Source organism: Sminthopsis crassicaudata, chromosome 3 (genome assembly GCF_048593235.1).
Source record: "Sminthopsis crassicaudata isolate SCR6 chromosome 3, ASM4859323v1, whole genome shotgun sequence".
NCBI classification, from domain to species: Eukaryota; Metazoa; Chordata; class Mammalia; order Dasyuromorphia; family Dasyuridae; genus Sminthopsis; species Sminthopsis crassicaudata.
In genome coordinates this window covers 355,373,643-355,399,300 of record NC_133619.1, presented here as the reverse complement: position 1 = coordinate 355,399,300, position 25,658 = coordinate 355,373,643, and the positions used below count along the sequence as shown (strand labels likewise).

The 25,658-nt window shown below is 32.4% G+C and overlaps 1 pseudogene; it reads right to left on the bottom strand.

Moving 5' to 3' along the window:
- Nucleotides 1-10,416: 10,416 nt before the first annotated feature.
- LOC141562124 (large ribosomal subunit protein uL16-like) overlaps nt 10,417-25,658 on the bottom strand; it is a 62,021-nt pseudogene continuing 46,779 nt past the window's right edge.

Sequence of the window (25,658 nt, the reverse complement as noted above, 5' to 3'; positions counted from 1 at the left end):
AAATTTGATTTTATTCTATTAATTCATGCTAAATACTCACTCCTCTTTTATAAATGTTACATATGATATCCCAGATTTATTTAGATTTGTGTTTTAGTACAAAAGGAAGATTTGAACATACTCAAAGAATGTGCTAGAAGTTAGAGTCAATCTGCATCAGCCATGTACTGAAAAATGCCTTTTTCCTTCTCAAGATCTATTTTATCTAAATGACTAAGACAATTTCATATATATTATATCATAACATGTTATATATTGATGTGTTATATTAATATATATTAATTATATGTTTTATATAATTATTATGTATAAAATAAATATAATTAATAATATGTTAATTATATGTATTATATTATATATATTAATATATATTAACCTTTTTTAGCAATATATATGTTGAGGTAAATCTGACGTACAGGAATTTTCCTGAGCAAAACTAAATTTAGAGTAATTAGTTGTTGGAGTTTTTTTCAATGTTACCAGTTTTTCTTTTTAGCATACATCTGACCCCTTCCTTATTCTCTACACACCCTATTTGCTTATTTGTATCTTTGAGTTTTTTATTACTTTTGTTCAGGTAATTCCGTTGTGCACAAATCTTTGTGACCCCATTTGGGTTTTTCTGGTAAAAGATACTGTAGCAGTTCATCATTTCCTTCTTCAATTCATTTTACAATTAAGGACATTGAAGTAAACAGGCAGTGACGTACCCAGGATCACATAGCTAGTAAATGTCTGTGGCCAGATTTGAATTTAAGTCCTTTTAATGCCAAGGGTGATGATCTATCCCCAGTACAATGTAACTGCACCCTCTTCTCTTACCCTGGATTTTTTAATGACTGACAATGTGGGACTTTTTCTCATATTAATAGCAAGTCATAAAGATAAGCTTAAATAATCTCTTTTTTAAAAAAGTTAACAGAGGTAGAACTATTGGACATAATTGAGGACCTTGTGATTTTCTTGATATTATATACCATACATTATATACCATGGTAAGTTATTAATTCATTTATGAAAAAAATCAGTAAAATGAGATTTAATTTAATAGAACAATTAGTGACATATATTTTTATTCTTCTTTCAAAGAGAAAGGAATAAATGTCAAAAGTTTCCCCTTCAGGATTTATTTGGGGAAAAAAAAGGCTTTTTATAAAATACTCTTCAGTTAGTAATGATTGAACCCAATCTCCTACAATTTTTTTTAATTTCCAGTTCCAGCTCTCAACATGAGAATTGAGAATGATGACCCTGCATGTCCTGAAATATTCTCAATCATCAAAGAAAGACTCAATTATGTTCACTTAACTGTCTGAATCATTATAGGATGATTTTAAAGAACAAAAGTTGAACCAAAAAAAATCTGAATCTTAACCCAGATTGAACCAGGAAATTCATTTACACAGATAGACAGATTTAAAGTAGATCACTAGATCTTCTAGTTCCATCTCTTCATTTTAAGCATTAGATTTTGAAGCCCAGGAATATGTGATTTTTTTCCCATGTAACACAAAGAGCAAATTGTAGGATTGGGATTTAAATCTAGATCCTCTGAATACAAATGAATCTGCTTTCCACATTCCTTTTGATGAAGATGGAAGATTATAAAAAATAATAATGATAATAACATTCTAAATTTGTTAAGAATCTTAAACTTTTCACACTGCTGCTATATATATATATATATATTCCTTATTTTTTTATCTTGATCCTCCAAAAATGGTTCCAGTACCATTTAAATCATTTTTTAAATCTACAAATATTTATTAAATACTTACAAGAGATCATACATTGGACTAAGTTTTGGGAATACAAAAACAATGTTATCCTTATTCTTAAAGAGTTTACATTCTAAAGTATGAGACTATTATGTGTATCATATATGTATACATATATGATACATATACATTGACTCAGAGAGGATGATTAAATAAAAATAAAAGCTTAAGTGGGGAGATAATAATACCTAAGCTAATCCATAAAGGAAGAATGATTTATAGAGGCTGAATAGAAGAACATAAAGTCACAGGAATTGGCCTGATGATACACAAAAGTGGGAAAAGAGGAGAATGAAATATCAAATTCAGGATGTATCTAGTAATCTGGTTTACTTGGAAAAGTAGACTATGCGAAAGAATGATATGAAATAAGGTTAAAAATAAATTAGAATTAGACTGTAGGTAGTCTTGAATACTAGCTTGAGAAGTCTGCATTTATTCTAGAGGCAATGGGGAAGCAATTTCATTCAAGCAACAAATGTTTATTAAGTTCTCTATGTATTAGGTTTTGGTGATATAGAAACAAAAGTTAAATAATTCCAGCTGTCAAGTATTATACATTCTACTGAAGGAAAGCAATTTATGCCCAGAGAAGATGCAAGATATTTTTAAACTAAGTCAAATATTATGGAAGTTTGGAGGTGGCTAAGAAGTGATTAAAATTTGGAGTTGAGAGATAAGGGGAAAAAAATTCTCTAGTAAGAGCTAAGTTCTGAACCAAATATTTAAGGGATCAGGGATTTCAAGAAGCAGAGATTTTGAAAAAGAATATTTCAGGCATTGGGAACAGCATGTTAAGAGGCTTCTAATTCAGAAATGTAATGTCATGTATGGTTAACAGCAGGTAGACCAGTTTTACTAGAACATAAAATGAGTAGGAGTAATGTAAACTTAGTCTGGAAAATGTAGGTTGGAGCCACACTGTGAAGGACTTTAAATGTCAGAAAGATAACTTTGTATTTTATCCAAGCAGCAAAAGGAAGCCACTAAAACTTTTTGATCAAAGAGTGACATTATAAGACTTATGCTTTACAAATATAATTTTTGTACATTTGTGCAATAATGATGGTTTCTATGTTGTAATAGTCCAAGTAAGAGGAAATAAGCACCTGAACTAAAATGGTGATTGTATATATGAAGGAAAAGGAGAATACTTAGTGATATAGTGGGGATACAAATGACAAAGTCTGTCAATTGATTACATATATAAGATGAGTAAGAATGATAGAGTGAGAATGGTGGTTAAACTTCAATATCAGAAGACTGGAAGGTGGTGTCCTTAAAAATAAAAAAGAACTTCAGAAAGAATGAGTTTAACAGGAAGTGAAGGAGTTCTGTGATGTTCAGTTAAAGAATATTTGGGGAACTCAGAAGATAGGCTAAGGATTGATAAATATATCTATGAGTCATGTGTTTAGAAATGATAATTTAAATATCCAAACATATATCAGTTCACCAATCATGAGATACAAATAAAACAGATCTGTGGATTATATTCCTAGTTAATTACTTTGATATTGATAATTTTTGAGCCAAGGACACTGAGAAGGAACAAGCACACAATTTTGAGAAGAACCATGATAGAGCAGCACTATGAAAATGCAAAAAGGAGAGATTCCCCAGAAAAATTTTGAAGTGTCAAACGTTGCAGGAATATTAAGAGGGATGAGGATTTGAAGAAAAGCCATTCGTTTTTTTTTTGTTTTTTTGTTTTTGTTTTTTTTTTTTTTTGTCCTTGTTTGTTTTGGCTGTTGTTGTTTGTTTGTTTGTTTATTTGTTTTTTTTACAATTAAAGGATTATGGTAACTTTGGAAAAAGCATCCTAACATGAAAGTGGGATCTGAAGCCATATTGTGTAGTGTTAAAAATAAATAAATAAATAAAAAGAATGACAGAAGTAGAGAAAACAATGAGTTTCTTTTCAATAAGATTGTCTGAGAAAGAATAGATGTAACTGATCACAATGGTAGAATATAGGGAGTGTTATTTTAATATATGAGAGATTTGGGCATGTTCAAAAGCAGTATATTAAAAAAATAATAATAATAAATTAAGCATGATTTAAAAATAAAAAGAAATAAAAGATGAAAATGGGGTAATCTACTTATATCATGGGAAGTAATATTTCCCCCATACAATTAGAGAGATATATTTTCTTTAAAAGATATTGAAACTGTCTTTTAGAGATGAAAAAATAGAAGATATGAGAGACCTTTGGAGAACATTAATGGGAATAGGAAGGAGTATAACTTTTTATCATCTGGATATGCCAACTTCACAAAAATTAAATGTGTATTAGGACATAAAAACTTCATAACAAATTCAGAAAACATAAAATGTGAAATTCATGCTTTAGGATCATAACACAATAAAATTACACTCAAGAAAGTGTATTAGAAGCATAGACTAGAGTTTGAAATTAAATAATTTAAACTTGAAAAATAAGTGGGTTAAATCACAAAGTATATAAAGAATCAATAATAATAACAATGAGATAACACCAAAATCAGTAGGATGCAGCCAAGTAGCATTGAAGAGAAAATGAATATCTATAAACATATTAATAATGGGGGGGGGAGGGAAGAGCAGATATCAATGCAATGCAACTTAAAAAACTAGGAAAAGAATGAATCAAAAATCACTAATTAAACGATAAAATGGGAATCCTAAAAATCAAGAAGAGATTAATAAAACTGAATGTTAAAAAAATTTTTAAAAATTGAACTAATAATTAAAACCAGAAGTCAGGTTTTATGAAAAATAAAAAGGAAACAACGAATAAAATGATTTATCAATTTGATTATTAAAAAGGAAGAAAACTATATTGTGAAGAGCAGAAATGAAATAACCAAATTGAATAACCAAAGAAGATAAAAGTTAAAGAAATTATTAGGAACTATTTTCCTAATCATATACCAATAAAAGCTACAATCAAAAATAAATGAATATTTGCAAAATTGTAAATTACTCATATTAATGGAAGAGCAAAAAGAATATGTAAAGATTCACATATATTTTATCTAGGTTATACTGGAACACATGTAAAATGTATGAGATTGCCTGTCATCTAGGGTAGGGAGTAGAGGGAGGAAGGGGAAAATTTGGGAAAAAATTACTCATGCATATATACTGTCAAAAATAAATTTATAATTATAAAATTAATTTTAAAAAGTAAAAAAAAAGAATATGTAAAGAACCCAATCTTTAAAAAAAGCCATTGAACATGATATAAATAAAGGCCTTAAGAAAAATATCCCCAGGACCAGATGGATTTATAAGTAAATTCTACCAAATATTTAAACAACAATAAATTTCAATACTATATAAATTATTAGACATCTATCTTAATAGAGATAGATAGTGAGCATAGATAGTCAGCTCTAACAGCTGCTATGCAGAATACTCTTGGAGTCTGGTGCTTAGAGCCCAAATCTGGGTAAATATCACCAGATTGACTATTAGGAGTTTGTATCAGTAAACCTGATGCAACTACTTCTCATTGGTGATGTCACTTGTATTAGTGACTGGGATATTATCTACACATTCCCCAGTTTCCCAAGTAAGTATATGGATAGACACTGTTTTGTAAGCACTTTCAGGAGGTGAAATGGTCAAGCCTATTGTGCCTGGAAGCAAAGGATCTGTAAGGTGGACAGGGACAGATTTCACCTCTCTAGGGGATATCTTAATAGTCCCCGCTGCCTACAACTCTATTTTCCCTAAATGCATCCCATCAGGTTGCTTCCTGGCTGATTGATTATGTAATCACTTTCTCCCATCAGATTGCTTCTTGGCTGATTGGTCATGTCTGAGTACTAAACTTCTAAAGATTCTCTGGGTGTAACATCAACTGCCATCATGCCTCAAGTGTTTTTTTTTTGCCTGGGGTTCTGAAGCTGAGCCCCACATCTCCTTTCCCTGAGTCAATCCACATTTTGATGCCCAATAGAAGCCTCTGTTGCATTTTGGACCTAGGTTTTTTGGTCTTCTTGTCCCACCTTGTCTTCTATGACAATATTGAGCTTTCAGATGTCCTACTTTCCCACATTGAAAGTGTTGACAAGTCTCTCTGGAAGTCTCTTGCCAAGAGGGATCCTGTCTTCCCATGTTCTGCATCATAGCCTGGGTATAACAGGCATTTGTGCCCACTGTGGCACATAATCTTATGATCTTCTCTAAAGGAGCATCTTTGTGTAGTCCTAGTATAATTCATATACAAACGCTATTAGCATTTTCTCTAGCAAGTTGTCTTATCATAATTTTATTGCTATATTTTCAATAGTTCATATGACAGCTGCCTGAAGATATCCCAGGAAATCAGCAAAGGGTTCATTTGGACCTTGGGCTATTTTCATGAAGGCTTCCCCTTATCTTTGAGTGAAAAGTGATTTAGATTAAAGATTGCTTGTAGGCAGATGGAAATGTATTATCACTCTGATTGGACTTATTTTCATGCAGATTCTCTCATCACCCCTTCAAATTTGTTTTCTTACAAATCTTCTTATAATATAATATTTTTAGGCAGCTAAGTTGTGCAGTGAATAGAGCACCAGCCTCAAAGTCAGGAGGACTTGAGTTCAAGTCTTGCCCTCAGACACTTAACACTTCCTAGCTGTGTTAACCCCAATTGCCCCAGCACAAAACAAAAACAAACAAACTATATACATATATATGCACATATATATATATATATATATATATATATATATATATATATGTAATGTTTCTTTGCCACTGAATTCATGTACATTAATTACTTAATCAATTTACAATAGATATATTTTACAGTCCTAGAATCATATCTACTAATAATCAAAAGAACTAGGCTTGTGGCCAAAAATATATCCAGCAAAATTATCTATAATTCTGAATGAGAAAAAATGGATATTCAATAAACTTGTAAATTTTTAGGACTTTCTATCAACCAAACTCAAACTTACAGAGAATTTAATATATGAGTTAATGTGAAAGGTCAATTTTAAGGAATTTAACATGAACAAACTGTTTAAACTTGGACAAATTGAAATTGTAGGGGGTTTTTTGTTGTTGTTTTTACTTTGACAAAGGTATACTGTAAGTTTAAGATTCACATCAACAACAGGATAGCTCAAAAGAAAGATTGCCAGAATCAAGGTAAAAATAGTAATCAGGTTTTACAAATGAGGTTCAGAGAAGGAAGAGACACAGAAACATTAGACGGGGGAGGAGGGCTTATACTTCTGAAAAATCTACTCACATTAGGAATGGGTTCAACAGACAATACTACAAATATACCAGGAAGGGTATAGCATCCTTCAAAATCCATAAAGAAATAAGAGGAAAGGAAAGAGTGGTTGGGGAAGCAAAGGATGAGGGAAGAAGAAAATAAAAGAATTCTTAAGTAGGGGGAGGTAAAGTAATTTCAAGGCAAGTTATGGACAGAATTTAATTAAAGAGGCAGCAGGGATAGAAAAGATATGTGTATGTGGAGGGAGTTGAGAATGTGTATGTAAGTATCTATACTATATCTATCTATGCATCTATCTCTCTATATATATATACATAAATATATTTTTTCTTAACTGTATCTTACTTGTGGATGGTAGAAATGAAAGGGAGAAAAAAGAATAAAGTAAAGAAAATGTACAGAAGAGAGTCAAAGAACAATTTACAAGGAAATTTTAAAAAAGGACATTCATGAATATAATTTCTTCTACTAATATATCCTTTTTTGATGTGGTAATTTGTTGTTAAGTATTTTGAATCCTCCTTGATTTTCTGTTGGGCACATGGTAATGTTCTCTTTTGTTTTGCTTTATTTTGTTTAGTATTTCTTTTCTAATTTTCTTTTTTTCTTATTCTGTTTTTTCAAATAAAATAAATCCCCAAGAGTCAAAAAAAAAAAAAAAAAGAAAGAAAGAAAGGAAAATCCTCTTCCTCTTATTTATTTAAAGAAGATTTTATTCTTCTTATTAATCGGAAAAGTGAAGAGATCTCTGAAAGAGAGAGATGAGGTTGTTCTAGATGTATTATTATATTCTTTATCTCAGTCATGTCATTTTCTTCTTGTTCTTTATACTTTCTGAAAAAAAAATTTCTTAATCCTTTGCTATTCTTCATTGTAACTCTTCTGAAAAAAAAAAATTGCAGCAAGCTCCTTGTGGGATTGGGGGGTGAATCTTCTGTCCTGGAGTTGTTAATATTCTCACCTTTCCAGCACTTTCTCACTTTAAAAGTTATACTTAACATTCTTTCTCTTGTTTTTGATACTTTTTTTTTTCCATTGCTAAGCAACTTTTCAGCTTAGTCATGTTTGTCCTATATTTCTTCTTTTTGGTGATCAATAAAATCAAGCTGTCTCCTAAAGATACTCTGTCTCTTAACATATTCTTTAAAATGACCTCTCCTTCTGATAGAAATGGTCAAAATGGTTGATGTACTCCTTGCTGTCCAAGATAACTTTTGGACACTACTAACCAATTGTAAGCAACCACTTCTATTTTAAGTTTGTTGAAATCTTTATTGCTACTATTAATGTATACATAGGCTACTTTACTTCTTTCAAAATAAGTTCAGAACCTGTCTCAGAGACTTTCCCACCATAATCACTGCCTTTTAAAAATATCTTGATCTTCAAGTTTCTCAAACTTCCTAACTTCTATGAGTTCAAGCTTTTAGTGCCTTTCTAATACCATACACAAAATTGGTTCCTTTATACTAAAAAATAAATAAATAAAGATCAGGCAAATGTTTATGTGAACTATATCAATATTTATCTATTAAAAATAAAAATAGCTGATGATAATAATCATGATGGTAGTGGTGATAGTGGTGAGATTGATGACGATGGATTTATTACAGCATGCTTATTAAAAAGATCTTAGGAGTCCAAGATCTCACTAATCCATATTTTTAGAATGATTGGTATAGCCTAAACCTTTAAAATCATTTTTATCATAATTAGGCAATGACAGAGAACATCCACAACCAAGAAATAGACACATTAATAAAGTCAATTCATCTGTACCATATAAATACACTTTAGAGCACATTTGGATTTTTTTTCATTTAAAAAGGAATTAATGAATTTATAAATAAAACTCTCCAATGTACACATCATATATGTGGACATAAACTATATTTTACACATGTATAAGATTTGGAAACAAGTTGGAAAAATCATCATTTTGAATTAATTTCCACTGTTTGAACTATAGAAGGGACTCCAATCTTCTTTGACATTAGAACTCTTTAAACAAGTTGTATATCAAACTTAGTATTCCTTGACAAGAAACATATGGCCTTTTAAAAGATATACAATAGGCAAATCCATTGTAGGTCCATATAAACCACATAATACACAGAAAGGCCTATTCAGTATTGAGTATTACACAGGAATAATGTTTATTTGTCTTTTCTTTTTTCCTTTAGAATCAATCATTTAGTTTTTGAAACAGGGAGAAGAAATGTTTGTTTAGTTTTTGTTTCATTTCTTTTTATGGCAGATGTATACTTCATTGCACAACTGGCCTCAGAACCATATGAAGAAGCAATCAACACAAATACAAATATTTGCTATCCTGGCTTTTAAGGAAGAGAAAAGGGAATAGAAAAATTTTCTGTAATACAGTAATCTCTTTGCCTTTTCCTGGATCATTTTCTTTCTAACACACAAAGATGACTGTTGTGCTCAGCTGGTTCTTACACTCTTTGAAGATTCATCATGAAGAATAAACATATAATTAGCTGGTCCAGATTGTCTTCAACAAACAAATCAGATTATTATTTTTTTCATTCCTTTGTAAGAATTAAAGGGTAGTTGCATACTGTCCCTTGAAAATATCTTGACACAGGAAGATAAAAGGGGAAAGTAAATAAATACTCCAAATACTGTTTGAATTGGTGACTGTTAGTCATATTTCCCACCTCTCCCATATCCTACTTGTCTGTTATTATCATCAGTAAAAGAATTACTTTTTCTAGAAGAAAAAAAAGTATATTCCATCACCAAAATTTCCACTCAACATTGTGCTTGAATACTTGGGTCTATGAATATTTTTTGGAAGAGATCAATATCAATTTTTAAGAGATACTTAATCTGCTGCTATACAGAAAAGAAATTTAAGTCTTGCTAGTGTTTTCATCTGGAATAAGATAGGATACATATAAACATTTGATAATTTTTACACATATTGGGAAGGAAAATTTGTGAGAATTGGCTTTTTTGTCTAATTCTTATGGAAAAATGTAATAAATCATAATTAAATTGCATATATATTTAATCAAATAAACCTCTTGATCATGTGGTAAATTAGGCTAATCTGCTGTTTCCCCTAAGTATCCTGAGTGAAGCAGAAAATCAGATGAAGAAACAGAGAATGTTTTACTCAATTGAAATTCAATTTGAATTGAAACTTGAGGCTATTTTTTAAATGCATATCCAGCCTTTATACTGTAGAAAACTAGAGAAACATGGTGATTATCACTTAAGTCTATTTCCTAAAGAAATTAACAAGAAGTGGGAGGATTTTAGGGAGGTGACAGAGTAGCTCAGTAATTTTGTTTTTAGCAATAGTCTAGATTTATTTATGAAAATATAGCACACACCCCTCATAAGTGGAGTGCCCACCATTTTATCCAAGGGACCTTAGCTTAGGATTTACTTAACCCCACAGCAATCAGGAATTAGAAACTTCTCAGCTATCACATCTCTCTAATTCATCAGCATTGAACTTGGTGAATACACATTTCTTGGAGACATGGATTATATGTCAGCCAAGGAACTTGAACTTGGACCTACGCAAAACTTCAATTACATGTTCTTTATTCTGGACCTTGGTTTGAATTGACATATTAACTTGGCCAATGTGTACATGGGCTACAGTGTCCTGGGGCTTCCCAAAGGCTCCCCACATGCCAGTCTGGAGCTTATCAGCCCTAGCACATGACAACATCTTTTTGATGGAAATGACATGAAAAGATGTCACCACACATGAATATGAAAGCTATTCTTGCCATAACTCTTCACTATATACTTATTGGCACAGATCCAAGTGGCTTCTAAGGATGACAGCTGTTCATATTCATCTGTCACCATATGGCCACACAATGGAAATTCATCCAGTTTTGCTTTCTTTCTACCAAGATCAAAGATTCTTATCTTGGCATGAAGAATTCCATGCAGAAATGGAACTTTGGATATGGCTTATTTTTACAGTCCTACAACAGCACACAGGATAACAGTCCATGGTTCCAGTGCCAGCAGGGACTGTATCTCACCACAGAAAAAGGGATAACTCAGTAAACTTCAAGCTGTCCAGATTTTCCCCACTTATACAACAAATTTGAGCCTCAGAGCAAACATAGGCTGGTAAAAAAAAAACAAACAAGAACAAGAGTCCTTCTGTAATTACCAGAGGAGATCTGAAGAACGAATCCAGGCTGGAGTTTATCCCATATGAGGTGCAAACATCATCAGAATAGTTCCACAGAACAGCTAATGGGAGCCCTGGGACTATCTGGGTTTGGCTGGAGCCTCAACCCCAAATACAGAAAATTTTCCCTTCTGGACAGTGTGGGAAGTCAGCAGAAAGACCAAGGGAACTTCTGCTAATTAGGAATGCCAAGCCCAACTGTGCTGCAGAGACACAGCCATTGGTGAGAAGAAAGCAGCATAAGGTGAGTGCAAATGCAGGGAGTCAGGTACAAGCAACTGTCATGAATGCTGCATGAAGCAATGAGTGAAATGAAGGTGGAGCCAGGCAATTTCAAGCTTCCATCTTAAACTAATTTATTTCTTAAAGCTTCCCTTTCATATTCCACCATAAGTATATTTTTCTCTTTTATACATACACAAATGCCAGAAAATCACAGAAAGCATAACCAAGGCTGTGACATTTCCTTGTTCTGTTAGTCAAGGCAAATGCTGTTATTTGTTTCCATTTTTAAAAACATCCTGTCTCAAAATAAACTTTGGTCATGTTAATTGTCAGTAAATAATCCAAAAGAGATCAGATATGAGTTGTGAATTGGGAAACTGGACTTGTCAAGTTCCCCTTGTGTCAACCTTTCAAAAAATTTACAGCTGGCTTCCAATGAGCAGGAACTTTCAGGAAAGTGGAGCTTTTGGTTTGGGGTTACAAGTCAGAGGAGGAAGCTAAAGTGGCACTAGAGGCACCATTCCTCCATCTCTTTATTAGAGATGCTTATATTAATTGCTTTCATTAAAAAAAATAGACCAAGAAGAAAGAACAAAACCATAGAAACTACTATGGAATAAGGAAGATCAGGCTTCATCTTCAGAGGAGGAGAGTGAAGTTTAAAAAAACTCTTCTGCTCCAAAAAGTAACATCAAATGAATACTTACCCACAATTTATAGTACTCAAAAAAAGACTGAAAATCAAGTGACAAAGGATGAGAAAAAACTAAAACTAAAAATCTTATAAGAAAAACAAGATTATGAAAAAAGGTAACTAACTAGAAAAGGAGATACAAAGCTTCAAAGAAGAAATAAGCCTTTGAAAATTAGAATTGAGCAGGGAAAAGCCAGTGAAGCCATAAAGCTATAACAGACCAAGAAGTAACAAAACTAACTACAAATAATGAAAAAGTAAAACATAATATGAAAAATCTTGTAAGAAAAAAAACATCTAGAAAAGTGATCAATAATAGAAAATATAAGAATAATTGAACTACTTAAAAGTTATGATCAAAGAAAAAAAATATATATATATATGCCATGAGAGTATAGCACCCTCTAAAATCTATAAAGAAATAATTGAGGGAGAGAATAGAATAAGATGGGGAATAGAAAAATGGGTAGATTTATGGCAGTGAAACAATGTATAGATTAATGGAAAAGGAATAAAGGGGGACTGTGGTGGGAGAAGATAAAAGAAGGGTTCAAGAGTGGAGGGATATTAAGTAATAGCAAGACAAGTTAAAGAGGAGAATTAAAGTAGAAGAGTTAGAAATGATAGAAAACAGAGATATATACAAACATAACAACAAGGAACAGGAGTAGAATTCATTAGAATAAAAAAGTAGGTCTAGTATGTAAAGTATGGGCTTGCTCCCTGCAGGGCATTGGGGACAGCCAGAATCAGGATAAATCAAAGTACTTGTTCTTTAGGGAGAGAAGTGAAGGAGGCAGGCAAGCAGAATCCTGGATTCTGGAGTCCAGAATCACCAACTTCTCTCCTCTTCATCTTGTTGCCAAATGCTTCTAGCCTCTCTCTCTCTCTCTCTCTCTCTCTCTCTCTCTCTCTCTCTCTCTCTCTCTCTCTCTCTCTCTCTCTCTCTTTCTCTCTCTCTCTCTCTCTCTCTCTCTCTCTCTCTCTCTCTCTCTCTCTCTCTCTTTTCTCTCTCTCTCTCTCTTTTCTCTCTCTCTCTCTCTCTCTCTCTCTCTCTCTCTCTCTCTCTCTCTCTCTCTCACACACACACACACACACACACACACACACACACACACATATACACATGCCATCTCCCCCTCTAATCCTTGCCTAGGACTCCCTTAACACCAAACATTCAGCAAGCACCAATGGTAAGATCCCTTATCCAAATATATGCTATTAGAGTCATTATCTCACATTGAATAGGTAATTAACCTTAAATTCTCTGTTGTCTGATTCAAGTATACCTTTTTTGGAGTTTCAGCCTCTACACTAGTAAATCATTGATTTTAGACAAAGTCAAACTTAAAGATTCAATCAAGAGAGAAATCTATATTATATGTCAGCCAATCAATTCTGATGGACATGGCTCTCTTCAACAATGAAATGAATCAAACCAGTTCCAATAGAGCAGTAATGAATTGAACCAGCTACACCAGTGAACGAACTCTGGGAGATGACTATGAACCACTACATAGAATTCCCAATCTATTTTTGCCTGCCTGCATTTTTTATTTCTTTCAGAGGCTAATTGTACACTATTTGAAAGTCCGATTCTTTTTGTACAGCAAAATAACTGTATGGACTTGTATACATACATTGTATTTAACTTATACTTTAACATATTTAACATATATTGGTCAACTTGCCATCTAGGGGAGTGGATGGGGGGGACAGAGGGAAAAGTTGGAACAAAAGGTTTTGAAACTGTCAATGCTGAAAAAATTGCCCAAGCATATATCTTGTAAATAAAAAGCTATAAAATAAATAAATAAATAATGAGACACTGCCATTGTGGTTCCAAAACTGTGTCTATTAGCCTAGGCAGTCATTCTTATAAGAATGTAAAATAAATTTTTCTTCCAGTCATCAGTGAGCCAAAGGAGTTCTCTGTCAGATATTTTGTTTCTTTTTCTTACACCTTCCAATTATTCCAGTCCCACACCTTGTTCCCCAAGATGTATTCTTTGATATAATGACACTGCAGAGGGAGAACCAAGATGGTGTAGTAAAGGCAGGAACTCACCCAAATTCTCCACCAAACTGCTCCAAATTCCTTTAAATAATAAATAAAGGAAAAATAAACCCACAGAAATTATCAGCATTTCTATTACTTATAAAACCCATCAGCAAGAGATAGAAAGAGAAATCCCATTTAAAATTATTGTAGAGAAAATAAAATACTTGTGGGTCTACCTGCCAAGAAAAACCTAAGAATAACATGAGCCTAATTACAAAACACTTCTCACTCAGATAAAATAAGATCTAAACATGTAGAAAAATATCATTCATATCTGGGCTAAGCTAATATAATAAAAATGACAATTCTGCCTAAATTGGTCTACTTGTTCAGTGCCATACCAATCAATTTGCCAAAACATAATTTTATAGAACTGGAAAAAATAAAAACCAAATTTATCTGCAAGAACCAAAGGTCAAGAATATCCAAGAATATCAAGGGAATTAATGAAAAAAAAAAGATACAAAGAATGGTGGCATAGCAATACCAACCTAAAAGTATATTACAAAGCATCAGGCATCAATAATGTAAACTATTTGGTACTGGCTAAGAAATAGAGTGGTAGATCAGTGGAATAGATTAGATATACACAACAAAATAATTAAGACCTATAGCAATCTAGTATTTTATAAGCCCCAAAAATCTAGCTTCTGGAATAAGACCTCACTATTTGACAAAATTTCTGAGAACATTGGCAAATAATATGTCAAACTAGACATAGACTTACATCTCCCATACCATACCAAAATAAGGTCAAAATGGATATATGATTTGGGCAAAAAGGATGATATCATAAACAAATTAGGAAAACAAAGATAATTTACCTATCAGATTTTTGGAGAAGGGAAGAGTAATTTTTGACCAAAGGACAACTAGAGAACATTATGAAAGGCAAAATCAACAACTTTGATTGCATTAAATTAAAAAGGATTTGCACAAACAAAACCAACAGAAACAAGATTAAAAGAGAGGTACAAAACTGGGAAAAATATTTACAGCTAGTGTTTCTGATAAAGATCTCATTTCTAAAATATATATAGAAGTGTCAAATTTATAAGAAAACAAGTCAATGTCCAATTGATAAATAGTTAAAAGATATGAACAATGCAATTTTCAGATGGCAAAATTGAAACCATTTATAGTTATATGAAAAATACTCTAAATAATTTTGATTAAATAAATGCAAATTAAAATAATTCTGAGGTTCCAAATCATACCTCTCAGATTGGCTAAGATGACAGGCAAAGATAATAAATGTTAGAGGGAAATGGGAAAACTGGAACACTAATGCATTGTTGGTGGAGTTATGAAAGATTCAACCATTCTGGAGAGCAATCTGGAACTATGTCCAAAGGGCTATAAAACTGTGCATACCCTTAGATCCAGCAATGCCATTACTAGATCTGTATCCAGACCTTCATGTGCAAAAATATTTGTAGCAGCTCTTTTTGTAGTAGCAAAGAATTGGAAAAGTGGATGTCCTTCAACTAGGAAATGGCTGAACAAGCTATAGTACATGAAGGTAATTAGATATTATTGTTCTATAATAAACAATGAGCAAACTGATTTTTAAAAGAACTGGAAAGATTTGCATGAACTGATACTGAGCAAAACAAGCAGAACATGGAATACATTGTACACAGTAACAGCAAGAATTTGCAATGATCTGGATAGAGCACCAACAACACTACCTAGCTGTTTGATTCTGGACAAGTCACTTAACCCCAATTGCCTCAGAGAAAAAAAAAAGAATTTGCAATGATCAACTGTGAAAGACTTAGTAATTCTCAGTAGTTCAGTGCAATAGACTTTGGACAGAAAATACCACCTGGGAAAAAAGAAAAAGGGAGAGTGGAATGATGCAAATTATCTGCCATAAAAAGGAGGCAAGAAAAAGTTTTTATAGTTGAGGAGAAGGGGATGAGAGGGTAAAGCTTACTTTCATCAGAATTGACTCAAAGATGAAATAACTCAATATGGGTATAGAATTATCCTGCAGAGAATGGGATGGAGGAAGGGGAAAGGGGGATAAAAGAGAGGGAATATTAGGGGAGGGAGTGGTCAGTGCCAAAACACTTTTTGAGGAGGGACAGAGTGAGAGAAGAGAGAGAAAACATGGAAGAAATTATAGTTAACAACAGTGATTGTTAAAAGAATTTCAAAGCAACTTTCCCTGATAAAGGAAACATAGAAGAAACTGAATCAAATTTATAAAAAATAGGAGCTATGCCTCAATTGATAAATCATCAAAAATATAATCTGTGCCCAAAGGTCTATAAATTCATGCATATTCTTTGACTTAACAACATTACTACTTGGCATGAATAAAAAAAAAAGTTTTATTTGGGGGAGGGAGAAAAATGACCTATATGTACAAAAATTTCATAGCAACTCTCTTCTTAGGGCCAAGAATTTGGAAATTGAAGGCATATCCATCAATTGGGAAATGGCTCAATAAATTGTGGAGTGTGTGTATAAATGAATATTATTATTCTATGGGATAGGATGAGCAGGATGCTCTCAGGAAAAAAGAAAACCTGGAAAATTCTCCATAAACTCAAACAAAATGAAATGTACTGTATACAAAGGCGTGGCACTGTTCAGGAATAACTTGCTATAAATGACTCGCTATGCTCAGTAATACAATTATTCATAACTACTCTGAAGGACTTATGATGAAAAATCCTGTTCATACCCAGAGAGGGAAATGATTGTATCTGGTTAGATTTTGAAGCATATTCTCTCTCTCTCTCTCTCTCTCTCTCTCTCTCTCTCTCTCTCTCTCTCTCTCTCTCTCTCTCTCTCTCTCTCTTTATTTTTTGAGGGTTTTTACTTTCACTAGAGTTGGGATAAGGGAGAGTACCTGAAACTCAAAAAAAAAGTTTTAAAAAGAAATGTAAAAAATAATTTATAATGTAACTAGAGGAAATTTTTAAATAAATAAAAATGAAATTGTCATTGCAAAGAAAAAAAAAAGATATAGTGATACTGGCTTCTTGTTTTTTCTACAAATAAAATGTTCTCTCTTATTTCTAGTTAGTTGGATCTTCTTCATGCTTAGTATGCTCTCTCTCCCACCGCCACTCTGACAACTGAATTCCCTGGCTTCATTTAAGTGCCACTAAAATCCCATCTTTTGTAAGAAACTTTCCCCAATCACTGTTAATCCCAGTGCCTTTTCTCTCAATTATTTCTATTTTTCCTGTATATAATTTGCTTAATGTATAGTCCCAAGGAATTATTCCATTTCTCTCTGAAATTATCTTCCATCTACTCTGCATACATCTTTTCTCTCTTGTTATTTACATGGTTTTCTCCCTTTCTAAAATTTATTTAAAAACAGGGACTGATTTGCTTGCTTTTGTTTTTCTTTATACTTTCATGGTACTTATCAAAGAGAAATCCCTTAATAATGCCTATCAGCTGAATGTCTGAATCACAATTTCCTTTGATTCATTCTCTGTTTTGGTTTAATCAAATTGCTCTCCCTTTCTCTATTTTACCCTATTCTTTTCACTTATTTTTCCCCTTGGGTAGAGTGGCCTTTGTGATTATCAACATGTAATTACCTAAATTTTAAGCTATCTTAACCAAGCTGATCCCAATACAGCTTCAAAAATATGTACTGGTGTGTTTATCTTGGGCGTTAAATAGGAAGTCTATTACTGCCAAAGTATTAAACAAAAGTGTTAAGCATGCATCCTCCATAAACCTCTTCTAGGATTATCATTCATATTAAACCTGCATGCTCCTGTTTTCTCCATGTTACACCTTTCCTTCTTGGTATCATTTTGAATTCTCTCTCATTTACTGTTTGGGCACAGCTACCTTGTAGCAGCTCCCTGGTGCCACTTTAGGACCAAAATTCTCCTGTCAATCATCCTTTATAATCTTGGTGCAGGAAATGTAGAGAGAATGAATATAATAGGGTGCTGTGCTGTGGTACTATTTACTAAGAAAGTATTTGAAGACTTGACATCATGCTTTAAAAAAAAAGATATTTCTCTTTTATTAGGGCAAGGGGACCCATCAAATGGTCCAGTATGCATTCTTTCTCAGCATGTTCTCTCTGAAACTACAGGAACATCAAGATCATTTGGGTAATTATGGCTACTCTAAGAAGGCATACATAGACAATTATAGCTTCTTCCTTATTGAGTCAGTTTAAAGCCTGCAGCCACTTTTTTTCCCCTTGTATATGTATACTTGTTGGAAAAAATCATGGAAGGCACAAAAGGAACTCTCAAGAGTGTTCCCTGACTTTGTTGTGTGAATAAAGTATCTGGTCTATTAGGAAAACTATATCCCATACATGTAGCAGGAAATGAATGACAAGGATTCAGCTGATAGCTCTAATAAAAGACCAATTATTAACAATTTAGATTTTGTACTCTTTTTTGATGGATAATTTTTTACAGTGATACACACATATTTCTCTGCATAAACTTCATCTAGAAGACTAATATTGTTAGGATTCCTCTTTCTGGTGATGCAGTCATTTAGGTATTTCTTTTTATATCTATTTTTTCAGCTTAAGAACCTAAGATAGTGATGTAAAGGTTTAATCATCACATTTATTATTTTTTATGAGATATTAGTATATGCATGTATTGGGAACATTTCCTATTCATGTGGAAAATCTGGGAAAGGGATTAACAGGAAGATAGTTTTCTATAAACTTAAGGAAGATGGAATTTAAGGTATATAATCCAAGACACTCTTGAGGGAACCAATGTCATATGTGATTTATACTGGTATTTATGCCAGGTATTATGATGTGTTTAAGATCTATTTGAAGGAAAGGGAGGAAGGCAGAACAGCAAAAACTATGCAAAACTTGTGAATTTCTAGCTAAATAAGAGGGTTCAGTACACAGTTGTGGGAGTTTTTTAAATATACAGGTGATATAAATGATAAATCAAGTAATGTTTCTTAGGAAAGATATCCAACTCGGATTATGAATGAAGAAAGTTCTTCAACACTTTTGTGACTCCCCAGGCTCAAGCTCTTTCCTGGCCATCAATCCCTTATATATATGTTCTCCTTCTATTAGAAAATACATTTATTGAGTGAGACAACTTTTACTTTTTCATTTGTAATACCAGGATTCAACACAATATCTAGAACATAATAAGCACAAGATTATTTTCATTCATTTATTCAGTTATTCACTTAATTCATTTTTATCCTCTCTTAATAGACTTTCTGTGTAAACAGTGTATGTTTTCAATTCATGAATACTCCTATCTCAAAAGAATGTAATAGGAAATATACAAATCCCTCACTCTGCTGCAACAGGGATTCTAGATCTGTTGGCCTTCATTGATTGTAGGTGAAACTAGTCCATAGAGCAATATATTTTCAAAGTAAAGAATCTCTTGACTCTACTGTCTCCTTCCTGGTCACCTTTTTCTTCATGGCATCAAAGCCTTGTGTTCTACTCAGAGCCTATTATCCTAATGAAGTTAGGAAAACAAGATCAAAGGAAGGAGGACAGTGAAACATCTCAGTCAGAATATCATTTTTTTCTTCATCAAGTTGTGCTTTTATTGTGAGAGGATCACCAAGATTTTAGGCAAGGAGGGAGAAGCAATTATTTTTCTTTCGTTCCTAGGATCATCAGAAATGACCAGGCAATATGGCAATTTTTTTTAAAATTTCTTTTCCTCTACATTCCTCTCTTTAGGCCCAGGGGGAAACAATACAAATATTCAAGTCAATAGACATACACAGAATGTCTAGTCAATTTTCATTGGTCTGAATTAAATAAGACAGATAATCATTTAAATTTATTTATACATGTATATTAATTGAAAAAGAATCTACTAGGACAGGTAGTTTGTGCAGAAGATAGACTATTGGCCCTGAAGTCAGGAAGATCTGAGTTCAAAATTTGGACTCAGATACTTCCTAGCTGAGAATTCCTGGGTAAGTCACTTGACCCCAATTGCCTCACACACAAAAAGTAAAATTCCAGGCATTATTGGGGGGAGGGGTGATGTTCTGGCCTAGCACTCCTGATTTTATTCTCTAGCCCTTTGGTGATTTTAATGGTTGAAATTTGGGGGTCCTGAAGGAAAAGAAGCTGGCAGTAGGAAAGCTAATTAGAGAGAGATCAGATGGGGCCTTGAGATATTCTTTATAGTTCTTATCATAGGTTGTTAAGCCAATTTACCTATGTATACGACAAAGTCATGACAATGGGATCATGACTACATCTCAAGACCAGATTATAGGCCAAAGAGATTCCAAATTTCATTTCATTGTGATGATCTAAGAACCTTATTAAAATTTAACATTTTCTGGAAATAGAAATTCAAATCACTTAGCTCAGATAACTACCCCCAAATTATTAAGAATGTAAGAAAAGTTCAGGCATATGTAATTCTAACCTTAATCAGAAATATTTCCACAAGACATGTAATGATATCATAGAATTGCCTTTACAGAGTGTTGGTTTTGCTTTTTTTTTTTTTTTTTTTTTTCAGAATTCTTTATTACTTATCTAATCTTTAATTTATGGATTATAGTACAAAAATAAAATAAAATAAAATAAAGGCTTTTATAGAGATACCAAAATTTAAAGTCAAATCATTTTCATAAACATACCAAGACTTTCGCCTGTTCTTCCAAAGTAATATGTGTATATAAATAAACATATATATATACATATATATATGTATATATATATGTGTGTGTGTATACATATATATATATATAAATACATTTACATATATCTGTAAATGTATTTATCTATACATATATAAAATTAAGTATATAGATCATGAGGAAATAGATGGACAAAATAACATGTTTTTAAAGGAAAAATCCATGATTTCACCAATATGGTTATGTATACAAGTATAGAACATTCTGAGCAATATAAATATTGTTCAAATATTGACCAATTCTTGTTCATGCTGAATAGTCCTTTATATGCACCAAATGATTTACCTAATTAGCTGTATATTTTAATCTGAGCCATACCCATTATTCATCTATTAGATTTTTCTATATTAATTTAAGTTGCAGGTCACACTTACTTGAGTGTTCATTAATTGCAATTTGTATATCCCACAGAAATTCAGGACTTGATACAATCATAATTATATGATTTAAAATAAATAATGGTTTATCTTAATAAATGAGTAATTAAAACCACTCATAGAGATTTCCAAATTATATTAGAATGCCCCATAGAATAAAATAATTCCTTATCATTGGAATTCTTCAAGAAAAATTATGGTTCCTTTTTGCTCAGTTGTAGGGACAGTATGCTTTAGAAAAGAGTTAGATTGTTATATAATATCCCTTTCAATACTTAAATTGTATAATTCTATACCTTATCTTGAGGACATCTTCATTTTATTAGGAAAATCTTGGAGACCAAAAAGCCTTAAAGACCCTTCTCATCAAAAATTAAATTCTAATGATAAAATGTTAATTTACTCAGAGAAATTCCTTTGGGCAAAAAAGAAAAATCTTTCCTGTCTTCCCAGATAGTGTGCAATTACATTATAACTTATTCCTTTGATACTTTTTTTTTTTTTGCATTATATATGCCAAATACACACGTATCACTGGATTCAGTGATTTCTCAAGTCAAACAACATTGAGTTCTTGGGAATAGTTTATAACTGTTTCCATTTTTTAAATGTAATGTTTTTTCCATTATTTTTTCATATTCTCAAAGTAACATTTTATTCAGGGAAATAATTGTCATCCAAATTCTTATGTATTTCTTAAAAGTATTTTCTTCAAAATTTCTACTCATCATCCTCACCTCAATTCCCAAGATGAGTGTTTACTCTGTGAACTGCTATAATGCTTTATCAGAAAGGGGGATGTCTTGAAGTTTGATTTAGAAGAATTCTTGGGAAAGCAGTTTTTCATGTTTACTTACTTATATCCTTATTTAGCAAAACTATTACCTATAAAATAGGTAAATCATCAAGAATCTTCCAAGATATGGTCCTTTACTTACAGTAGTTATGTTAGATTCTATTACTTCATTGTTAATCATATCACAATGACTATAAGCTCAATAGTCAGGAGTGTGGCAGTTGTTTTTTTGTCAAATAAGTCAAATTTAAGTGGTAATAATAGATATATAATATCTACAATAAGTGCACATAGTAGTCTTCTTCTTTCCCCTTGTCCAACAATATCTGGACTTTCATGCTGAACTTTATCGGCCTTGGTGTACTCTTTGTGGTCTCATCATCTAATCCAATTTATTTTAAAAATAATAAAATAGAAAATTATACTTTCAGTAGAAATCTAGGGAATACTTTCAAACTTAACTTGCTGGAATAAATCATACAGACATGCAGAGAAAATCAAGCCCTGAACACTTATTTAATACTTTTCTGAATTTTGAATTAGGATGAAAGAAGTTTCATAAATGGGAGAGGCATGCAAAAAGAGCCGGTGCTGGGATTTAGTGCAAAAACAGTACCATTCTGGCCTACATAGTTATATACTGTAATGAGGAAACCAAATTATCACTCTTGGCAGATGATATGATGGTATACTTAGACAACTCCAGAGAATCAACTAAAAAGCTATTAGAAATAATCCACAACTTTAGAAAAGTTGCAAGATACAAAATAAATCCACATAAATCCTTTGCATTCTTATATATGACTAACAAAATCCAACAGCAAGAGATATAAAGAGAAATTCCATTTAAAATAACTGTTGATAATATAAAACATTTGGGAATTTATTTGCCAAAGGAAAATCAGGAACTATGTGAGCAACATTACAAAACACTTTCCCCACACATAAAGTCATATCTAAGCAATTGGGAAAATATCAAGTGCTCTTGGATAGAATGAGTGAATATAATAAAGATGACAGCACTCCCTAAACTAATCTATTTATTTAGTGCCATACCAATCAAACTCTTAAGAAACTATTTTACTGAACTAGAAAAAATAACAAAATTCCTATAGAAGAACAAGAGGTCAAGAATTTCGAAGGAATTAATGAGGAGAAAAGCAAATGAAGGTGGCCTAGCTGTACCAGATCTGAAACTATATTATAAATCAGCAATCATCAAAACCATTTGATACTGGCAAAGAAATAGACTAGTTCATCAGTGAATTGGTTAGGTTCACAGAAAGAAATAGCCAATGACTATAACAATCTAATATTTGAAAAACCTAATGGCCCCACCTTTTGGGATATGAATTCATTATTCCATAATAACTGCTGGGAAAATTAGAAACTAGTATGTCAGAAAGTAAGCACAGACCCACACCTAATACTGTACACCAAGATAAGGTCAAAATGGATTCATGATTTAGACATAAAGAATGATATTATAAACAAATTAGAAGAACATAGGATAGTTTACCTCTCATATTTGCAGAGGAGGAAGGAATCTGTGACCAAAGAAGAACTAGAGAGCATTATTGATCATAAAATACATAATTTTGATTATATTATGTTAAAAAGTTTCAATACAAACAAAACTGATTCAGACAAGATTAGAAGGGAAGCAATAAACTGGGGAAAAAATTTACATCCAAAAAAATCTGATAAATGTCTCATTTCCAAAATATATAGAAAATTGACTCAAATTTATAATAGTTCAAGCCATTCTCCAATTGATAAATGGCCAACAGATAAGAACAGAAAATTTTCTGATGAAGAAATTAAAACTATTTGTAGCCACATGAAAAGGTGCTCCAAATCACTATTGAACAGAGAAATGAAAATTAAGACAACTCTGAGATATCACTACACCTGTCAGATTGACTAAGATGATAGAAAAAGATAAAGACAAATATTGAAGGGGATATGGGAAAACTTGGACACTGATACATTGTTGGTAGAACTGTGAATGGATTCTGGAGAGAAGTTTGGAACTATGCTCAAAAAGTTATCAAACTATGAATACTCTGATCCAGCAGTGTTTCTACTGGGATTATATGCCCAAAGATATCTTAAAAGAGGAAAAAGGACCCATATGTGCAAAAATGTTTATGGCAACCCTCTTTGTAGTGGCAAAAAACTGGAAACTGAATGGATGCCCATCAATTGAAGAATGGCTGCTGAATACATTATGGTATATGAATGCTACAGAATACTATTATTCTGTAAGAAACGACTAGCAGGATGATTTCAGAAAGGCTTGGAGAGATCTACATGAACTGATGAAAAGTGAAATAAGCAAAACCAGGAGATCATTATACACAGCAATAACAAGATCATCTGATGATGAATTCTGATGAACATGGCTCTTTTTAATAATGAGATTAACCAGGCCAGTTCCAATGATCTTGCGATAAAGAGAGCCATCCATACCCAGAGAGGACTGTGGAAATTGAGTATGGATTGCAAATAATATTTTCACTCTTTTTATTGTTATTTGCTTGCATTTGATTTTCTTTCTCATTTTTTCCCTTTGATTTGATTTTTCTTTTGCAGGAAGATAATCATATAGATGTTTGAATATATTAGCTTTAACATATAGTTTTACCGTGTTTGACATAAATTTGATAACCTGCCATCTAGGAGAGGGGGTGGGAGAAGAAGGGGAAATTTGGAACACTTTTTGCAAGGGTTGATGATGAAAAATTATCCATGCATATGCTTTTTTCTTCTCTTTTATTTTTTAATAGTTTTTATTTACCAGATATATGCATAGGCAATTCTACAACATTGACAATTGCCAACCCCCTTGTTCCAATTCTTCCCCTCCTCCCCACCACCAGATGGCAGGTTGACCAATACATGTTAAATATGCTAAAGTATAAATCAAATACAATATATGCATACATGTCCAAACAGTTGTTTTATTGTACAAAAGGAATCGCACTTTGAAATAGTGTACAATTAACCTCTGAAGGAAATCCAAAATGCAAGCGAACAAAAATAGAGGGATTGCGAATTCTATGCAGTGGTTCATAGTCATCTTCCAGAGTTCTTTTGCTGGATGTAGCTGGTTCAGTTCATTACTGCTCTATTGGAACTGATTTTGTTCATCTCATTGTTGAAGATGGCCACATCCATCAGAATTGATCATCATATAGTATTGTTGTTGAAGTATACAACAATATCCTTGTCCTACTGATTTCACTCAGCATCAGTTCATGTAAGTCTCTACAGGCCTTTCTGAAATCATCCTGTTGGTCATTTCTTTCAGAGCAATAATATTCCATAATATTCATATACCACAATTTATTCAGCCATTCTCCAATTGATGGGCACCCACATAGTTTCCAGTTTCTGGCCACTACAAAGAGAGTTTCCACAAACATTCTTCATGCATATGTTTTGAAAATTAAAAAGCTTTAATAAACAAAAAGGGAAAAAAAAACAAAAACATTTCTTTTCCCTTAGAGAAATTCTATTTTCTCTGTCCCTCCCCAAACCTGCTTCAAAATGAGAAATCTGGCTGACAGTATTTGCCACCAAATCCTTAATTTATGGACTTCTTATTTGGGTTTTAGTACAGGAGTAAAGTGCTTTTTATT